Raw genomic sequence first — 19,568 nt, forward strand, 5'->3', positions numbered from 1 at the left:
AACTGACCAACTATGCACTTAGTTTTCCCTGAGTGTAATAGAAACTATCCAGATGTTAGACAAAATGCTTGCTGGTGCTTGACATGACCAACACCATCTTAAAAAGCAAGTAGCTCTCAGTGACCCCAGCCAGTTCACCCCGGAGGGGTGGGCCCTGTATCATCTGAAAGGAATGTTCTTACATAGATAAATAGGCCCATTAAGTTGTTTACTGCTTTGGAATATACGGCTCTTAACAAGCACATATCACTTGGCTAAGGACACCTGTGTTCCTGGAGGATCTATAGGTCTATCTAGTCTCCATCCCTTTTCTATACGGAGATCTACCATTTGTTGCTGCCCAAGACTCTGCTTCTGCACCTAAGTTCCCTTAATAAACTCCTCCTTTGATTCTAGAGTTGTCAGCCTCTTTCTCGGGGCCCTCAGCCCCATTCTCCTTTGGAGGTCAGTTCCAGTGCACCTCGGGAGTCCCAACACCAGATGCTCATCAAGCCTCTTTTTACCACAGTGATGCCCCTTCTCTAGAGAATGCCTTTAGCCTGGGAAATTGATTCTAGTGATTCTTTCATCTGGCAGATACATTTCTTCCTGGATGATGCTTCTGTAGGCTAGCTGTAGCAAGTCTTGGCCAATGGCGAGAACTTGCCGATGTTTATTCTTTGGAGAAAAGACCGAGCTTTATCTCAGTGGTCTGGTATTTAGGCCAGAAAGTTCTAAAGGGTAGATAGAACAAATATACTTTGAAGTGACTATTTCCAGCGTGGGGTCACCTAAGCATGCCCCATTCTGGACCCCTCCCATTGCAAACTCAAGCCGTGCCATGCTCTGCCCTTCACCTCTAGGGAATCAGAGATTTAATTTCAGTTTCACCTCCAAGTGTGTGCCTGTTTCTAACATCTTATGATACAGGGACAGGTTCTCCCATGAGATGCCATGTTTTCTCTCAAAGTATTCCATTCATTAATGATTACACTGTGTTGTTATGTTTTCCCTGTACTATTCCATAGATCATTTTCATTACGTAGATACAAACTCTTTGATATTGTAATTGTGAAGTACATATTATGAAGACAAATGTGTTGGGCATAATGAGAATGGATTGCCAATAAAAGTTGAAAAACAATGAACCATTTTTAAAAGCTAACCCTTATCCAGAGCACTGTCACTTTGAATGCTCAGTAGAAAGGCGCTTAGATGGAAGGAGCTTATTTTCAGTCTAATGTTGATAAAGGTTTGACTTTGGTAGCATCTTAATTATCTGATAAAAGCCAGAACCCTCTGCCCTGCTCACCTCTAATGTCTCATGCCTTCTGCTGGCATTAAAATTATTGCCACAACTTCAGAGAGAGAAACGAGAGATAGCAGCATTGGATTTCCGAGATGTGAATTAGAGTTTAAAGAGTCAGTTGGTTTTGTTTAAACAAATTACAAAAATAATGGGTTGCCCTTAAAAGGTCTGTTTCATATATTGTTATCCTTCACTTGTGACACCCCTGACAGCGCCGTTCCCAATATTCCATCTCCCATTAGTCACTAGGGGAGAATAGTGATTCCTGGGGGTCTCATCTGTGCTTTTTCATTTTGACTCTGATTCTGAAGAACAGAGGGGGGGAAGATGAGGGAAAAGTGAGCCAATGGTTCTATGCCCTAAACATTGGGTCAGATGTGGAGGTGTGCTAAAGAATATAGTGGTTGATGGGTTGCGCAATTGATTGATTGATGATTGATATAAATTCACAACTTCTGAATTCACCCAGGATTGGGAGAAAGTGAAAAGGGGCCAGAAATTGAAATGCGGTCGCCTATAGGACAGTGAGTGCCCTAGACATTAGGAGGCTTCTACCGGTTTAGGAGAAGTAAGAAGACAGGATGATATAGACTGAGCTGTTAGCTGTGTGACCTTGCGCAGGTCACTTCACCTCTCTGGACTTCTGTGTCTTAGCTACACAAGGAGGAGGCTGGATTGGGTATTTTCTCAGGGGGCTTCGTTTTTAACATTTCATGAGCCTCTGGGGGCTACGTAGCTATGACTGTAAGCACTGCCAACAGAGAGGCTTAATTCTGAAAACTTCCCCTCTCATAGAGAAAATGTACCCGTTTAAGTATTCAAGGAAACATTCTGTAGGGTTGACCCAAATCCCATATTAAGAAAATAATGCCCAGGCGCATATGGCTAATTCCTTCCCAAACTGTTTGTTTGCCATCATGCAAATCTACCCTGAAAATAAAGTGTCTAGTTGCATTTCAGAATCCAAATGGAGCAGCATGCAAATGAGCAAGAAAACGGTGAAAAGTATACTTACTCTGAACATTCTTTTGGGTGCAGTTCATCAGTGGCAGAGACGCAAGGACTGTGGATTTTAAAATTATGCTGCTTCATGATTCAAACATGTAATTTTTACCTCTGATAAGAGGTGCCTCTTAGTGAATGCCTCTCCCCACTCCATTTTTTAACATTTTTGCTTGGACAGGCACCTAGCCCGGCTCATAAGCATGGGCAGAGATCTGAACTGCAGGCTATTTTGTTGTGTCTCAAAGGAAAAGAGACACATTTGCCCCATTCTAAACCACGGCCTGGGCCCCAGAAGGTGAGGGCAAGTTCCTGAAGACCATGTCACTACTTCATCTCTCTGATGCCAGCTGGGAATAAGCAAACGAGCATGAAACTCATGTTCGGGAAATACTATCAGGCCAGAAGCGTTCATTTAAGTAATGGTTGGTGCGGGTACCCTTGGATCACCTTGGTACATCAGGTATACACAGCACAGTGCGATGCAGAACTGTGGACATTATTGGGTTCATCTTCATGATGCAAACAAGGTTGGAAAGATGAGGTTCTTCAGGGGAATTTTGGGGGGGAGCAGGAGAGAGTGAAAGGTGGTCTGTGTGTCGCAATCTATGGCCTTGCTCGTTGGATTAACCTTCTAATTGCATATCTTGGCGTCCTTTCATACTAGGTAAATGGTTACTGTGTCTTTGCTTGAAAGAACATTTCTGTCCAAGCACGACAGTAGCTAAGTCAGGCTGGACAGGTACTTAGATCCCTCCTCTCCGGGAGACAGCGGGTCTATGAGTACACGGAGGTGTCCTGAAGTCCTTTGTTTTAGATGCTAGTCACTCCTCTCCTGAGCTTTTAGTGCGTTGAAAAACAATTTTCCATGGGCTGGTAATTATATAAAAATTGCTTTTGCTTTAAACAAGAATTATGCTTGAACCTTTTGAGCAAGAAGAAAAATGTGCCGAAGGAATCATTAATTTTGAATAAAAACACGTACTTTCCTGTAGCCAACAAGGGAGGGAAATGTGAAATTGGTGTTTTCTACAAACTGCGCAGCACCTCACCCCAATCCGTTTGCTTGATCTATTATCCAGTCACCTACAAAGTTGAATGCCTTGGTTGGCCTAAATCTGACTTTTATTCTTTTCCCTCTACCTATTTTTTAAGGACTGTGTTATATGCATACCCCAGCCTTCATTTGCATCACATTAAAGTAAAACATGTTAAATTTCTTCACAGCAGAAGTAAATCTGACAGACTTTATGAAGCTATTATACCTGCAGGTATTTTATACTTTTAAAATACATTCTTGTCAAGCTATCTTAATTATATTATTATGTGTACTTTTGAACTTGTATCCGCTATTCCATGATATATTACCCTTTTGACAGAGCCGTCCTAAAAAGCTACAATTTATATGAAAGTTTTTTTGCTGCACAAAGATGTATCTGCTATGGATTCTGGAGGAATTTGTTAATATACATGCTAAAGTGTGTAACTGTTGATGGAGCAGGCTGCTTTCATTTTCCATTGGGGTGATTACGGGTGGAGGTGATTGCCATAGTCTTCAGTGTAAGTGGGGGAGGGTCGCTGATCTCCAGCTGCTTGATAAGCCAACTTCAACAGGTGAACCCTGGCCTGCACCTAGACACCCATCACCTAGACACCAATGACCAAAAAGGCCCTGTTCCCTCTAATAGTCTAGATTCTCTCATACCCCGTCGACAAGGTAGCTCAGCTGTACTGATGAGAATGGAGAATGATTATTTTCAGCTTTCTTCAGAAGCCTCCGACCTTCCCTTAGATAAAAGGTCTATTCCCTTCTTTTTCATGGTCTCCCAAACCCTAGGAGATATATCTGTATCTGAGACAGTTGAAGTTTCAGAGAATGTAGTGACTTACCCAAAGTCACAATGCATAATGGAGCATAAAATGACATACACAGCCCAGCTTGCCTGCCATTCATGCCATGGGCCTCCCCCTTGATTTCCTTTGAGATCAGAGGTGGCCCTACGTGTTCCACTCCCACTCACAGAGTTAGAGGAATCTCCTGTTTTTGCTTACCCTTCCTTCTCTAGAACACACGACCTAAAACCGGGCATCAGAGCTGATCGCAGTAAGCTCAGCTCTGCCCAGAAGGGCACAGCTGTTTGAGGGATGGACATTGCTTCTGAGGAGTCAATTTGGACTGTTTTAAGCATCATCTGCTCCCTTTACCAAAGACGTCTCCACAGATGCTCTTGACGTCTGCCCCTGGCTCCAGACCCCACACCCAGGCAGCTTCCAGGTCATAGGCAGACCAGCTTCTTTAAAGAAATTGTTCCACGCCTCTTGAGGCCAAGTAGAACACTTGGGGTCCCATCTCTCAGTGAGGAAGGAAAAAATCCCATGCCCTATACAGAATCCCAGTTGTTACCACACGCATCCTGTGGCCCACGCAGCAACAGGCCTCGGAGCCCTCCTTTGTTCACTGCACAGAGCTTTGCTTTGGGTGGGCAGAGCTCCAAGGCCTCACCTGAGCATGGGCGGTGGAGGGTCTGCACCAGCTCCTGCTCCCAGCTCTCCTCCTCGGTGATAGCAGGTCACCTGCAGTTCCTACACACGTTATTGCTGCTGTCCTTGCAATGGGTAAAAGTGGAAGAAAGCTTGGGGGAGCGTCTGTCTATCCAGTGTGGGGCCTGCCAAGACTGGTACGGTGAGGGTATCGGGGAGCCAGGAGAGCCCACCATGGGGGGTGGGGTAGCACGAGTTAGGCCCTCTAGTGAGCTGCTTGCCTCTCACAGGTGGTGTCTGATTTTTCATGAAGGACCACCCTCCAGGAGACTTGCGTCTCCAGGGCCAGGGAGGAAGCCTCAGGGAGAGCGCTCCACTCTGGTTTAGCCCTTTGGCTCTGACCTAGCAGAGGCAAGCCGGCTCTAAGTGGCCATCACTTCACCGATGGGGCCTCCAGCCAGCCCGGGTCCAGAAGCCAGCCCTTGATAATTATATCCTCAGCAAAGCCAGCCATCCAATGGATCAGATGTCGAGTGATTGGCACTGCAGCCCTGGCATCGCAAAGAGGGTGTGCATTGTGGGCCAAGCTGCCAGGGAGCAGAGGGAGATGCACCCTGCTGCCCTGGCAGAGATGAGGCTGGGGCCGAGAGGGCGTGGGGCTTGGCTTTGGCCCATGGACAGCGCTCTGCCCCAGGATAGCAACCACACACTTGCCAACACTCATTAATCATGGTGCTCTCAGGCCCCAGTTTCAAAACAGGTCCACGTCTGCACGTGAACTGATGAGCTTTACTCAAGATGAGAAGTCTGTTTAGCAGCATTTGAAACTGCTCGAGGAAAGGATGCTTGTGAGACCATTTGAAAGGCCACTTAGGGTGGATACAACAGGATAAATAAAATAATGAACCCATTACGAGTAGCTTTGAGAACTGAACTTTTATCACATTGGAGGCAAGAGAAAGGCACAGGGATTAGCTTGCTTTTGGACAGAGAGGTGTGTTTTTCTGCTTAACACGATCATGTATATTCGCATATATACATGTATAAGCATGTATATTCGCTTACTGCGAAGACTCAATGTGACGCAACCCCTGCTTTCAAAGACTTAATAATCCTAGATGGGAGCGGGGCGAGGTAGCGGGCTGACAGTCAGACACCCGGATGAGTAGACTGTAAGAGAGAGACCGTCAGTCTCTGTGAGCAGCTAAGACACTCAGAGCTAAGCATCTAGATATTATGAATGGGTCGACCTGCTTTCCTGTACTTGAGCAGAACCCATCTGGATGAGGGGGGAGAATTTCTGTATTAGTAAATATGCATATTTCTATAATTAATAAAGACTACACAGCCCTACTTTGGGCTGTCCCAAAAATAGACCCTACGATTCCAGTACCTCTAGTCCATCTGGGAGATGATCCCTAGAAACACTGTAGATGAGTAGGAACTGGGGACGAGGAGGCAGCCAGCAGGTCTCCACCGGGCCAGCCAGAGCTTCATTCTGCACAGAATAAACCTCAGAATCATCCCAGCCAAAGGGCGAGAAAGTGGGAGTATTTATCCCTCTGTCCCCATCTGTCTTTAGTTGAGGACAACTTCTGCCTTGTCCTACTAGAAAAAAATCCCTCAGGCAGAGGGTCCCACCCCAAGCGGTGTCTGCGTGTAGAGCTGAATGCTGCTAAGAGGATAGAGTAGGGCACTGGCAGCATCAAAGACAACAGAAAATAATGATTGGACCCTACGTGCATCCAGAACCTCCACTTCTGCACTCTATTCCCGTAGATTGGACCCTACGTGCATCCAGAACCTCCACTTCTACACTCTATTCCCATACTTTATCATGCTTGACCCTCATGTCCAACCTATAAGAAAGGCTGAGCAAGCTTGGTAGCTGTCGTGACTAGTGGCAAAGTCCAAACAAATCCCAACCCCACCATTACGTGGTCACTGAGGAGCAAAGGTGGTGAATCAGAGCCAATCTCTTTGCCGTGACCATTCCTCTCCTTTCTCTCCACCTGAGACAGTGTTGCCTGTGCCCAAAGCCTCACTGACCCCACCTTCCTCACAGCACCACCAGCCCCACTTTCTCCTGAGGCTCCCTCCAGCCAGGCTGTTGACCCACAGCGATCCGCAGACTCCTTCCGTTTCCTATGCTCTGGGTTACACACCAAGCCCTCCCTGCAGGCTGCCCTGCTCTGCTTCCTGCCTGGATTTGCCTTCAGTTTGAGCTTTGCCTCCTTCGTGACATAATTCTCTCCTGTCCTCAGGCCTTAGCATGTGCTAAACAGACATCTAATTAATTAATTTGAAGTAGTCCATTATTAGACTGTCCTAAAGAGAAACTGGCTGTGTTCTCCCACCCACCAGTCTTCCTCGAGCACTGTATTACTTAGGCTTTTTCGTACTGAGAAGAGAGGGACGCACCCAAGTCTGGAAGCTGTCTGGCCAATCAATGAATGATCAAGTTTATATTGAGTGCCTACTGCCTGTCTAGCTCGGAGGTTAGGTGCTGTAGGGGATACAGACATATAAGGCATGCGTAGTCTCCTTAGGGAGCCCACAGTTTTATTGCGGAACTAAACTAAAACCTAAAAATCAATTACCTCAGAAGTAATACTGGACTAAGAGGCAGTAAAGGTAGTGGTTAAAGGCTCGTAAAAAAAATAAATAAATAAAAGGCAGAAAGTCCAAGTTCAGATTCTGGCCAATTTACTTTCCTCCTCCTAGCTGAATGTAGCTTTAAATAATTACCTCACAGAAGCTCAGCCTCCATTTCCATCCCCTGGAAATATTAACAGCGCATTCTAACGGGGTTGTTGTGAGAGTGGAAAGAGGCACTGCATGGAAATCACGTGGCACCCAGCAATCGCTCAACAAAGTTTATGAGTATTATTATCTAATAATAGTTTTATCTATTCTCTAATTCGAGTCCCTGCTGGCTCAAAGTGCTATGGAAGCTTAAGCAGGAAGGTTTGGCTTTGTTGTGGAAAGACTAATGGGTGAAGTGGGTGTTAGGTTGGCCCTTGAGAGAGTTTTAGAAAGGGGAGAGAGGAGGAAGAACATTCCAGGCAGGGAGGACAGCAGATGGAGAACTCTATGGCTGTGGCATGCGGTGTGTGGGCATCTTGAGGCACCGGGACCCACGGGTGTGCAGGGTAAGTGAGCAGGGACAGGAGAGCAGGCAGGGCCCGAAGGCCTGGCACACCTAGCAAAGAAGGATTCAATTTGCCTTGAGAAATGGCTCTAAGTACTTAGGCAGGGGAATAGCGTGATAAGTGGGGTTTCAAGATCATTCTTACAGGGATGTAGGATGGGCCTGAGCAGGAACCTAGGAATGAGGAGAGCACACAGGTGGTGGGGAGAGAGATCCACTCTGCCTGGCCAGGCCAGGTAAGAAGGGCAGCAGATTCTCCCTGCCAGACGTAAACCACGGCCCTCTCATTCTGTTTCTTCCTGAGTGCTAGGTCATCTTTGGCTTCTGCACGGTATTCAGACAAGGAGAAACCTCAGTCTACTGCGCTCCCCTGGTCCGTCAGTCTCCTAGGATTCCAGTCCATATACAGAACAGAAGCATGCATATTTCTCTTTCTTCTCTTTGTGTGCTCCAAAGATGGCCTGACATTGGGAAATCATTGCAGCAGGCTTTAAATGATGTATGAAATGAAAAATCCCTTCCCTGCGTGTTGGGAGCCTCCTGCCTAGCAATGGTTGTCTCTGCTGGGCTGGCTACTATATTATTCAGCTCAGAGGCAGCCAGAAATCCAGTGAAGGGGAGAAGCTTGGGATCACATAAAACAAAGTTAAAATTAAAAACGAAAAAAATATATATGTACTGAAACATATACAATTCTTTCTTCCTGGCTCTCGCCATTTTTTTTTAATGTCTGCTAAGTTTTTTTGGATAGGAAAACTTTTTCTCTACTTCCTTACACATTTCTTTTCCCCATCCATGTCCTTGCCCGTATTTCATTACTTCACCAAAAGGCACAAACACAAAGACTTTGTCAAATGCTTCAGAGTCCTGTACAACTCAGATCATTTCTGTTCCTTCCTCAATGACCATTTTCAGTTTGACCTGCTTCTGTGAGTGGTCAAGGTGGGAGGACCCTCTGTGATGGATCTGCCCTGAGGGATTCCCCACCCCCAGAGCATCCTGTGGCGTGTCCCTGCAAGGTGTGCAGGGATAGTTACTGTGGCAACCTGGGTCTGTTTTGAGAAGCCCTGGAGGGAGTTGTTTACCTAACCTACAGCACAGGAGCCACCGATCCCAGGCTAAACGCATGTATGACCCACTCTGAGCACCATCAGGACAGACAAGCGTTCAGAGCGGCCGCCTCTTGCTTCTCAGACTGAACTACAAATACGCTGAGAGCCCCCTTCATGTGCAGGGAGGGTGAGCTTGATCAATTTGCTTTTTAGCCGATGGAATAATCATTGACGTTTGGATGGACTTCTAATCTTGGCACAGAGCAGTCAAGAGGCATTTTAGCTATAGATGGTAAATGGGTTCATCGCAGGATATATTTAGCAGTGTGGCCTGGGGGCAGAAGAGAACAAGTTCCTCACTGGGCCTGTTTCCTCACCCATAAAATGGGAACAATAACCCCATCTTCTTGACTTCACAAGGGAAATAGATGAGGAAAAGACTTGTAAACTGCATTGTGCTCTCCATTTTGTAATACACATTATCTGGTCAGACCCTCTCTTCAATCAAGTGTTTAGTTTCAGGCAGGATGCACAGAGAACGAAGAGTAAGAAAGTCAATACCCACTTCACCACCTGTATCACCAGAACCAAACCAGCCATCAGTGGATTAACAATAGTGCCACCAAATGAGAGCCGCCCCCCCAAGGCTTCTTGCTCCTGACCCCCTGGCTCCAGGAAAGCTTTGGCATCCAGTGCAACATGCAGCCTCCCGTTGTGGTGTGAGCTTTCGTGTAAGAGGGATGCAGAGTGAGGAATAGCAGCTACTTGGGGTTCCTGAAAAAGCAGCAAACAGTCTCCTGAAAATCCAACTGGAAGTTTGATTGCAAGGATCTGACTATTCTTCCTCTCCCTGCCACTTCATACACACACACACACACACACACACACACACACACACACGCGCGCGCGCGTGCACACGCACATGTGCACACACATACACACACACGCACGCACGCACACGCATTCCCTACTCCATTCACATTGGAGGAACCCTAACAGGCTGAACTCTCTTCCTGGGCAGCTGGGACAGGATGAGAAGGATGGACCCGAGCACAGAACAGCAAGTGAGCAGTCCTCCAAGCTTTTCCCCCAGGTACATTCCAAACCAGCAACCCAGGTGCTGCAGAAATACCTCTGTACTTCCTTCCACACCTCCACATAGGGGAGGAAGGCAGTAGGCCACTCCGCCAGGCATCAGCAGGAGTTGCTGACAGCCTTTCAGACAGAAGAGAGTGAAACAGAAAAGGTGAGGCCAGTCCCTAACCGTCACACTTCCTACGCCTTGAATTAACACCTTGTCACTCACAGCTCTGGTCTCCCAGTACTGGCTGTCATGGCCACCAAGCAGGTGTGATGCCCAAACTCTCCGTGGTCAGAGAGCCACAGCGAGAAGCTGCCAGCAAAATTCCCACTCTGTCTGTTTCTTGAATGCCTGGAAATGTAGACTCACTCTCAAGGGTCTCCCTTGTCAAATGCATCACTCTGGCAAGTGGACTTCTCAATGCCTTCTCTATCACTCGGAATCATGGAATGCAGAACTGGATGGGAACTTTGGTGTTATTGATGAAATAATGAGGTCCAGTGGGGTTAGTGTATCTGGTAGGAGCAGTTGATAGTAACTGGAGACCAGATGTCAGATGCCTGCGTCCTGGTGCAGTGCTCTCTCCATTGCCCCAGCACGGAGACTCTCAGACCTCTTCATCAGGGCTGCTCATAGCCAACAGGGGACAGAGGCCAGAGCCTGCCTGCCAAGTCTGCTGCCTATGTGCCTGTACCTGTTAAACTAGCACACCTGGCGTCTGCTCAGATGGGTTCAGACTTACCCAGTGGAAAAGAAGCAGCTCCCAGGACGAATGGGGTTTTTGTCAATACCCACAGCAGAGAGCTGGCTTGATTTCCAGTAAGAGTCAGTAAAGCTGGGAAAATTACTCATTACAATTTTATTGATATTCACTTTACTCTGCAAATGACGTGGAATGGTTCTGACAGGATGTCTTAATGGGACTGGCTGAAAATCCATTTGGGTGGATGTGGGTTCATGGGGCTAAAGAGACTAAAGGGTTTAACTGCATCAGCCCTGCTCCCAGGCGTCGCCGACGTTATCAGGAGAGAGTGACATAGTATCGTGCCTAGCATGATGCTCTAGGCAGACCTGCTGCTCAGGAAATTCTCAGGTGTTTCCTCTACTCTCTAGCATCCAGCCGCCTCAGAGGGCTGCTAACTGCCAGGAAGGGCCGGGGCTGGAGGGACCCTCTCCAAGCCTGATGCCCACCCCTACGTGTATTAAATTAGTCTGATCCGAATGAGTTAGAAACAGGTGACTAGAGTTTCATCATCTGCAGAAAGACTTCCTACCACCTGGTACAATACAACTGCTCCCAGACATGTGGCGATCTGTTGGATGGATATGTCCCATGAACTAGCCCCAGGGAAACGCCATCAATCCAGGTCCAGGTGGGGAGAGAATTAATGACTGAATAATTAAATGTAGATTTTCTTTGACTGACAGACAAGACTCCAATATACAAGAATAAATAAGTTCAGAGCGACATTTGGGTAGCTTTCTGTAATTTACAAGGGGCTTTTACACATATTCCATTTGATTCTCACCAATATCCTGTGAGACAAGTAGAGCTAGCGATTTTTTGTGAATTTCTTATACTTTTCGTTTGCCTATTGACATGTTCAGGTCTATTCCCCACCCTTGCCCTGAAAAGTTCACCTCCCAGACCTTCTTCCAACTGGCTTCTGTGTAGGTTCAGTCAATGAGGATCTGTAAGGGGTGAGAAGGTGAGAAGCTATGGCATCTCACCCTTTTATCTCAGCTCTTCGTGGTCTTTAAGATGCTAGTTGTGTCTCCTGGGTGGCCCCAGTTCACACATGCACGGGCCTTCTCCAGCCCTGGTTGGCCACTACTGTAGCAAGCCCTCACTCTCCGCTATTAGACTACGTGGCACGAGCTCTGGTCACCTGGCTTCGGGCTGACTGACACGCTCCCAGAATCAATGAAACCAAGCCCAGGGCAGCACAGCTACCTAGTGCTGTGTCCTTAGTGCAAAACAAGTCTTCACATTCTAGACCCCTGTCCTTCCCGTTTTATGTGAGGGCAAAGAAAAAGAGATTCAAAGTAATCTGTATCTAGGGAACCCAGAGGGAAAAAACACAGGCACGGAGCAGGGGAGCACCAAGGAGGCAGAATTTCTTGGCAGATGGGAGCTTTGTGGAAGAGGTGGCATTTTAAATGGGTAGGGTAAGAAAGAATAGGCCAAAATTCTTACCTGTGGAGGAGGTGCTGTTTCCAAGCTGCAGAGAAGGAGCAAGTGTAGGATCACTCCACTTTCAAACTGTCCATAGTGTTGTCCTGCACTTGTCCCTGTGTCTCCCACCTTGTGACTTCCAAGATTCTCATCCTCTCTCACTTGGACCAACGCAGTGGTCTCCTCACTGGTCAGCCTGTCCATTCTCCAACCACTGTTAGAAGGAATCTCTCTGAAGCACATGTCCCGCCAAACCGGTCTCCAGTCTAGAAAACTTTGATGACTCCCTGATGCCTATAGAATTGGCCCCAACTCCAGAGCCCTGGATCCAAGGCCCTTGGCCATGTGCATCTTCTGCCCCCATACAGCCTGCTGTCTGGCCACACCAAAGCAATCGGCAAGTCTTGAGTAGGTCATACCTTTCTCTTCCTTTGCTAAAACGCTTCCCTCTGCCTGGAATGTCCTTCCTCCCTACGTCAGCAAATTCCTTCCTATCATTTAATGCTCTTCGGTGCTATTACTTCTGTAACTCTCCCTGGCATTTCTGCCTGAAACATAAATAAAGGCACCCTTCTCTGTGCTCCCAGAACCCACTGCCCACCCTTTTATTAACTTTTCTGTATTAAATTGTCATATCATTGTACGTTTCTGTGTCAGTTCATACAACTTAAAGCTGGCGTGCAAGAACATGTCTTCTCCCTTCCCAGCACCAAGCACCCAGCATATCATAAATGTGCGTTAATGGTGTTGCATTAAAGTGACTTCCAGTGTCACCCCTCCTCCTACTCATCTCCTCACTCCTGTCCTGAGTTCACTCTATTTAAACTGTAGGTAAAAATGTCTCTTCCCTTCCAGACTGGGACATCCTCTCTCAGAAGCGTCTGTGGGGCTGGGTGATGACATAAACACAACTCGATTTGGGGGTTGTGCTTTTCAATCAGTGGTACATGATCAGAGTTCAACATAGAACTCTCGAGTTAAGTCATAGCAGGGAAGGATGAAGTTAAGAAGATTCCAATCAAAGAAAGATTTGTTTTCAAATGAGCTGCATGGAGCTAACAAAGGGATAGTATTGGTAAGCGAGAAGAGGTGATGTGCTGTGTGAAGCAGAAGTAGCAAGACTCAGGTTGAGGTTGGTACTATGACAAGCAATCTCTGCCACCCCATGGTCACTTGGTTCACTCTCCCTCCTCTCCTCAGCACTGGTTTGGCTGAAGTCCCTTCCTCTTCCAGTGGGCTGGGCTGAGCATGATGAAGAAACTTCTTCCCACTACTGTGTTCTTTCTCAGGATTGGGCAGTAGTTTTATCTCTAACGACAATTAGATTGATGGATGTTTTAGTCAAAGTTTAAATCATTTCCATGTGTATTTATGCGTATGGTTCCCCATTAGATTATTAATGAGTTTCTCAAGCTGAGAGGGTCTTTTGGGGCAGTCCCTTCCCCACTGCCTCTTGGCATCGCTTCCTCCGTATCCTTTGAGACTGCTCTCTATTGTCCAGTCGAATGGTCCCTTTGATTACACAAAGGTTTATACAGCACCATGGTTAGAATCATGGACTCTGGAACCAGACTGCCATGCTCCATATCCCAGCTCTACTAAATGCAGCTCTCTGGACTTGTGTGAATTCCCATGTCTCAGTTTCCTCATGAGTAAACCGGGGATGATGACAGAAGCTTCCTCATGGGCCCATTATGAGGATTAAATGAGCTGACACATACAAAGTGCTGAGAATACAACCTAACACAAGATAAGCAGTGTGGGACTATTTGCTGTTATGTTGGTGATTATTTTTTGCCTGCAGACAGCCTGTGTTCCTCTCCTCTTCCAGTCTAAGGAGCAGAGCCAAGGAGTTCCTTGTCTTTCGTATTTTATAAAGTCTCCTTCACATGGCTCTGCCTTCAGGGGTAGCTCAACAAAAATCAACAGTGATCCTTGCACAGCTTCTTTAAAAGCACGTTGGTGCCCCAGCAGCTCATCAGGTACATTTGAGGAAAACCAGAATCCCTGTTCAAGCTTGATTCCTCAGTGGCTGAGACCTCTGTCCTAAGAGATTGTGGCCTTCCAGCCAAATCCAGGAGCCCAGCCAGGAGCAGTTGACAGCCTTGTTTAAACCATGCCTCCCTCCTAAATTTCTCCCCAGGAGAAACCACAGTCCCTTCAAGCAGCCTGACATCTAACTGAAGAGTGTCCTGCCTCTCTAGCCATAAATAAAACTATGACTGAGCTGGCTTTAAAGACAGTCTTTCCTTCAGCCTCACTTTGCAGAAGACTGCATATCAGCTGTCTGTACACTGGCCTGTTTGCACATCCTCCAACACAGCCAATCCCGCCCCTCTTCCTTCTCAGAACCCACACAGAGAACAAAACACACACACATACACATGTTCACACACACACACGCGCGCGCGCACACACACACACACACACACACATTCACTACTGCTGACCTGACCTCCGAGGAAATCAAAGCCAAAATATGAGTATGCCTTGGGGATGACAGGCAAAGGTCACACTTGCTGTGTGTGTTGGGGTGAGGGGATGGGGGGACATGCTAACCTCTTAGGAATTCAGAACTGAGAGATAACTCTGTCTTCCTGAAGACAAGCGTCACCCAGTGGCAAGTAGTATACACCTTGCCACATCATTCCAGCCTTTCTGCCCCTCCCACACCCCTTTCTCAGCATTGATGATGGATCTCTAGTGTATTGAGAAGGAAAATGCATTTGGTAGTGCTAATGTCTGCTGTTTAAGTCCTATTGCTTCATCGACTCAGGACTGGCAGCCTCTTAGAATGGCCAATTGTAGAGCAGCCTTCGACAGGATGTGCGTTGTCCTTCAAGGTTAATGAGGGAAAAGCTCCTTTGGATGAGTCTGGTCTATATTTGTGTATTTCACTGCCATGACATGAGAGCTGAAATGGATCAAATTGCTTCCCAGCATGAGCCCACAGTAGTGTTTCTCTGGCTTTTGCACGTGAGCCTCCTGGCCTGTTCGGCTAGGGCCGTTTGCGTGGTAAGTGAAAACCTGGCTGGGTGCCAGCAGGTTAGAGTTGTATGTCTATTGCTTATTTCATCTTCAGCACGAGCTCTGCGCCCTTTGGCTGTCTGGAGCAGGGCTGGGGCACCCACACACTTAATTTCCCCAGACAGGGTTTTGGGGGCAGGGAGCAGGGTTTCTCTGCATCTCTCTCAGAGCTTTGCACTGCCTACAGCTATCTGCAGTTTGTTTGTTTTTTTAATTTACATCCCAGGCACAGCTAGCAGACCCAGGCTCACCCCTGCAGCCTGGACCACCAGGGCTGTCCAGAGACTCTCCTCCCACACGTATCTGCTGCCTGCTTGGAATCAGGCAAGGGGTTGTGATAGAAAAGTGTCCACTCTGAGGGCTAGGAGATCTCCATTCAAGTCCTGGATGTGCTGCTTATGAGAAGCGTGACCATGGAGAAAATACCTATCTCAGGTCAGATTCCCCAATGTAGTCCCTATGCAAGGACTCCTGGGCAAGTGCTCCCATGAGAAACAGGCAGGAGGAAGGGCAGCAGAATAGAGAGGGGAGGAAGCCACGCAAGAGTGTGATTTCAGGCAGAGCTCGAGTCACGGCTGGTCCTGCACAGACAGAAGCTCTGAAATGTAAATTACACCGTGGACCCTATCTGACTCTAAACAAATCTCTCGCTCCCACCCCAGTCCTTGGCTAAAGGCCTAGAGGAGCATAAATACTCTTAAGCACTTAATTTCCATTCTCTTCAAGTTTGGGCCAACAGTGGGGCAGAGTGTCTTCCTGGTCTGAGAGCAGTAGTGCACAAGAGTTGCAGGGGTGGGCCAGAGGGCGCAAAGCCCACAGGTGGGTAGAGATGGGCAGGTGGGACCAGTAGAAGCAATTCAGGAGGTGAGGATGGACCACCACTCATGTCTCCTCCATCCGCAAGCCCACTGAGCTTCATGGCCCTCGGTGTAAAGGGAGGACACCCATAGGTCTATCGTAAAATTGATGTGAGACTAAAAGACGGTCACGGATGCAAATGATTCCACCCCTGTAGGTGCATCAATGTCAGCTCCCTTCTTCTCCACACACCTATCAATATACCCCCTCCCGTCGACAGTTCCACTCAGTTAAGAAGCTGAATGTTCATGATACAATGTTAAGTGGGGAAAAAAATTCAGATATCAATGTGTGTCCCTGGCATGCTTACCATTTTATAAAATTCTAAAAAAAAAAAAAAAATGTGTACTTAAAAATATTATTAGAAAACACTCAACATACTAATAGTGAGTCCTGGAATTATGAGTTGTTATTTAACTTTATACTTTCCTGATTTTTCTACCATGTGCAAGTGTTATTTTTCTTTTAAACACATACTTTAAAACACCAAGGCTTTTTACTAACAATTGTCACCCCAATAAATTTAATAAAATAAAATTAAAAAAAAAAAAGCACCAAGGCTTATAAAGATCAAGTAGTTTAATTAAATATGGTGAGGAAAAAATGAAAGGCCATCTTGTCTTCACTTGTTCCCAACTCCTATGTTTAGATGTAGAGGTAAACTCATAAGGCAGATGGATTTTACCTTTGTTTCTTCTTGGTAGATATTACAGCTTAAATAAACTTGAACAGGTTTCTTTACTGTGGAATTTTCCAGAGACTTCAGTGTATTTAAGTGCATCATGATTCTTCTACAGATAGATAGCTTACCACAGGTACCCCAAACTTACTTAACACTGGAACCCTTTTTTAAAGGAGTATTTGAGGGGCTTTTATCCCAGGGACAAACTTTGAGAAACACCAGGCTTAAGTCAAAGGGCAGGTGAGGCTCTCAGGTGCCCTTCCAGGAAATGTTTTGAGACGAATCTCCCCATGTTGGTACCTGCTGGGTCCATAGGCCCTGCCTCTGCCCACAACTCTGACCAGGAGAGAACAGACGCTGATGCGTGAGCCATTAGTGCATAGAGATGGTGAGCCCGTAGAGGTGGTGGGAGGGAAGAAAGCATGGCTATCACCCTGAGGTGTGGGCTGGTGGTGTCATGTCTGGATGCTGGACCTCACCCAAAGGCAGGTAGAGAAACCATAGGGGATGAGCCCTCAGGACTGGAAAGGGTGGTGACAGGAGAGCATGAACTCCTCTCTCTCTAAGGTCACCCACAAACTATGGGCACGACGCTGCTTTTTAGAAAGCAGTTCTGAGTCATAAAATAGCAAATTTGGAAAATAAGGTTGCAAGAAGGGCTGCCCTAAGGTCACTTTCTCTGAGAGCCACTGTACCACGTGACAATGTGCCCAGGCTCCTGAACCCGTCTGCCCTGGATGCGTCCTGCCTCCACCAGTCTGAGCCCTTGGGCCAGGACTGCCTTCTCTGCCTCAGACTCATCCATAACATAGGCATTACTTAACGACAAGGATGTATCTTACCTCTCTCTGTAAAGCATGATTTTAATAAGGGCTGTGGCTAGTTATTCCATGTGGAGAGAAAAAGAGGTTGAAATAACTGCAGAGAACAAATTGGAACCCTGTGCATTGCTGGTGGGAGTGTAAAATGATTCATCCACTGTGAAAACAGTATGAAGGGTCCTCAAAATGTTAAACATAGAATTACCATATAATCCAGCAATTCCACTTCTGGGTATACCCTCAAAAGAATTGAAAGCAGGGACTCGAACAGGTATTTGCACACGCATGTTCATAGCAGCGTTTTTCACAATAGCCAAGCGATAGAAGCAACCCAAGTGTTCATGAACAGGTGATTGGATAAACAAAATGTGATATATCTATACAATGGAATATTATTCAGCCTTAAAAAGGAAGGAAATTCTGATGCATGCTATAACATGGATGAACTTTAAACACATTATGCTAAGTGAATAAGGCTGCCACAAAAGGACAAATATTGTTTGATTCCACTTATATGAGGTACTTAAATAGGCAAATTCATAGCAACAGAAAGTAGATGTGTGTTTGCTAGGTGCTAGGGGTAAGCGCAGTGGATAAAGGGGAGTTAATGTTTAATGGGCACTGAGTTTCAGTTTGGGAAAATGAAACAGTTTGGGATATAGGTGGTTATGACGTTTGCACAACACTGTGAATGTACTTAATGCCACTAAACTGTACATTTAAAAATAATTAAAATGGTCGATTTTATCTTGTATGTATTTACCACAATAGAAAAGAGAGAAGTATCAACATTACAGATAAAAATAGAATTAAAAAGAAAAAAACTTGACTGCATGAGGAGTCGAGGCGATATGTTGGAAGGAGTCTTTCTTACTAGGAAAAGCTCCCCACTGAGACTGGAGGGCCCTCTCTCCTTAAGTGCTCTCTAAGCAGACTTGTGCAAGACAATTCCTGGGCCTTGTTGACGCAGAAGGTTGAACTAATTGACCTTGGCGATCAATTGCCATGTATTTATTTTCTGCCCCACTATAAATATCTTTAAGTAAATACTGAGAAATAAAATTGTTAATCTCTGACATGTAAAGTCCTGTCATATATCTAGACCAAAACACAGAATCAAGTTTTCTGCAAAACAGGTCTATAGATCTTGAAGGGAGGTCAAGAAAGTGGGTTTGTTGTTGTTGTTGTTGTTCTTTTAGTTCGAGTAAAAAACATTTTGAAAATTATTTTTACAGTATTGTTACTACTCCATTAAAAGCATATGCATCCTGACAAAAATCTGGAAAGCATGGATAAATGTGAAGAGTTGTTTTGGGCTAGAGGAACTGTGGGCGGATGTTTTCATGTTTTAATTTCTTTTGTGGTATCAAATATTGTTTTAATAACAAATAAAATTGACAAAATGGTAAAAATAACATTTGAGGAACTGAACACATGAAAAGCGTATTAAGACTGACATCACTTTTTTGCCCATTTAAAAACTCAGAAATGGGGAGTGGGATGAGATAAAAGCAGAATGCTCTGCTTATTATAAATGAAAACAGTCTCCTCATAATAAAGACTCAAATTACAGCCACAAGATAACTCCATGAGATGGCAGTTCACAGAATCAAAACTCCCGTTTGTTTTGAAAGCCAAGTTGCCTATATGCCAAAATACATATTTTGCAAATTGCTTAATTTACATTTGAAAGGACCCAACCTTAATTCTTCAAGAAGCTGAGTGGAAGGATTGAGCGAAAGCATAGAGAAAACCCACAACACAGCAACGTAAGCAACCTTTTTTTTCGTTCTGCAATATTCTTAATTTGATTGAAATTGATAGCATTTGGAAAAGGAATTTTTTTTCCCATTAAAAAAAACAAAACAGCAACAATGCAAAAAACTTTCCAGAGTTCTGTGAAGTTTGTGTTGCAGTGAGCTTTTCCTGATGCTAGGACGGAGACAACA

At 45.9% G+C, this 19,568-nt stretch overlaps 1 protein-coding gene and 1 non-coding gene across 6 annotated transcripts in view; one reads left to right on the top strand and one right to left on the bottom strand.

Moving 5' to 3' along the window:
- Positions 1–19,568, top strand: part of KIRREL3 (kirre like nephrin family adhesion molecule 3) — a 563,596-nt gene that overhangs the window by 136,698 nt on the left and 407,330 nt on the right. The gene's annotated exons all lie outside the window — the stretch shown is intronic.
- LOC148757281 (small nucleolar RNA SNORD36) lies at positions 16,338–16,409 on the bottom strand. Its single transcript, XR_016022464.1, has one exon. It is a non-coding gene; the product is annotated as a small nucleolar RNA SNORD36 (small nucleolar RNA).

The sequence above is a fragment of the Rhinolophus sinicus genome, chromosome 9, assembly GCF_057876585.1.
Source record: "Rhinolophus sinicus isolate RSI-liver-muscle chromosome 9, RSI-T2T, whole genome shotgun sequence".
NCBI lineage: Eukaryota > Metazoa > Chordata > Mammalia > Chiroptera > Rhinolophidae > Rhinolophus > Rhinolophus sinicus.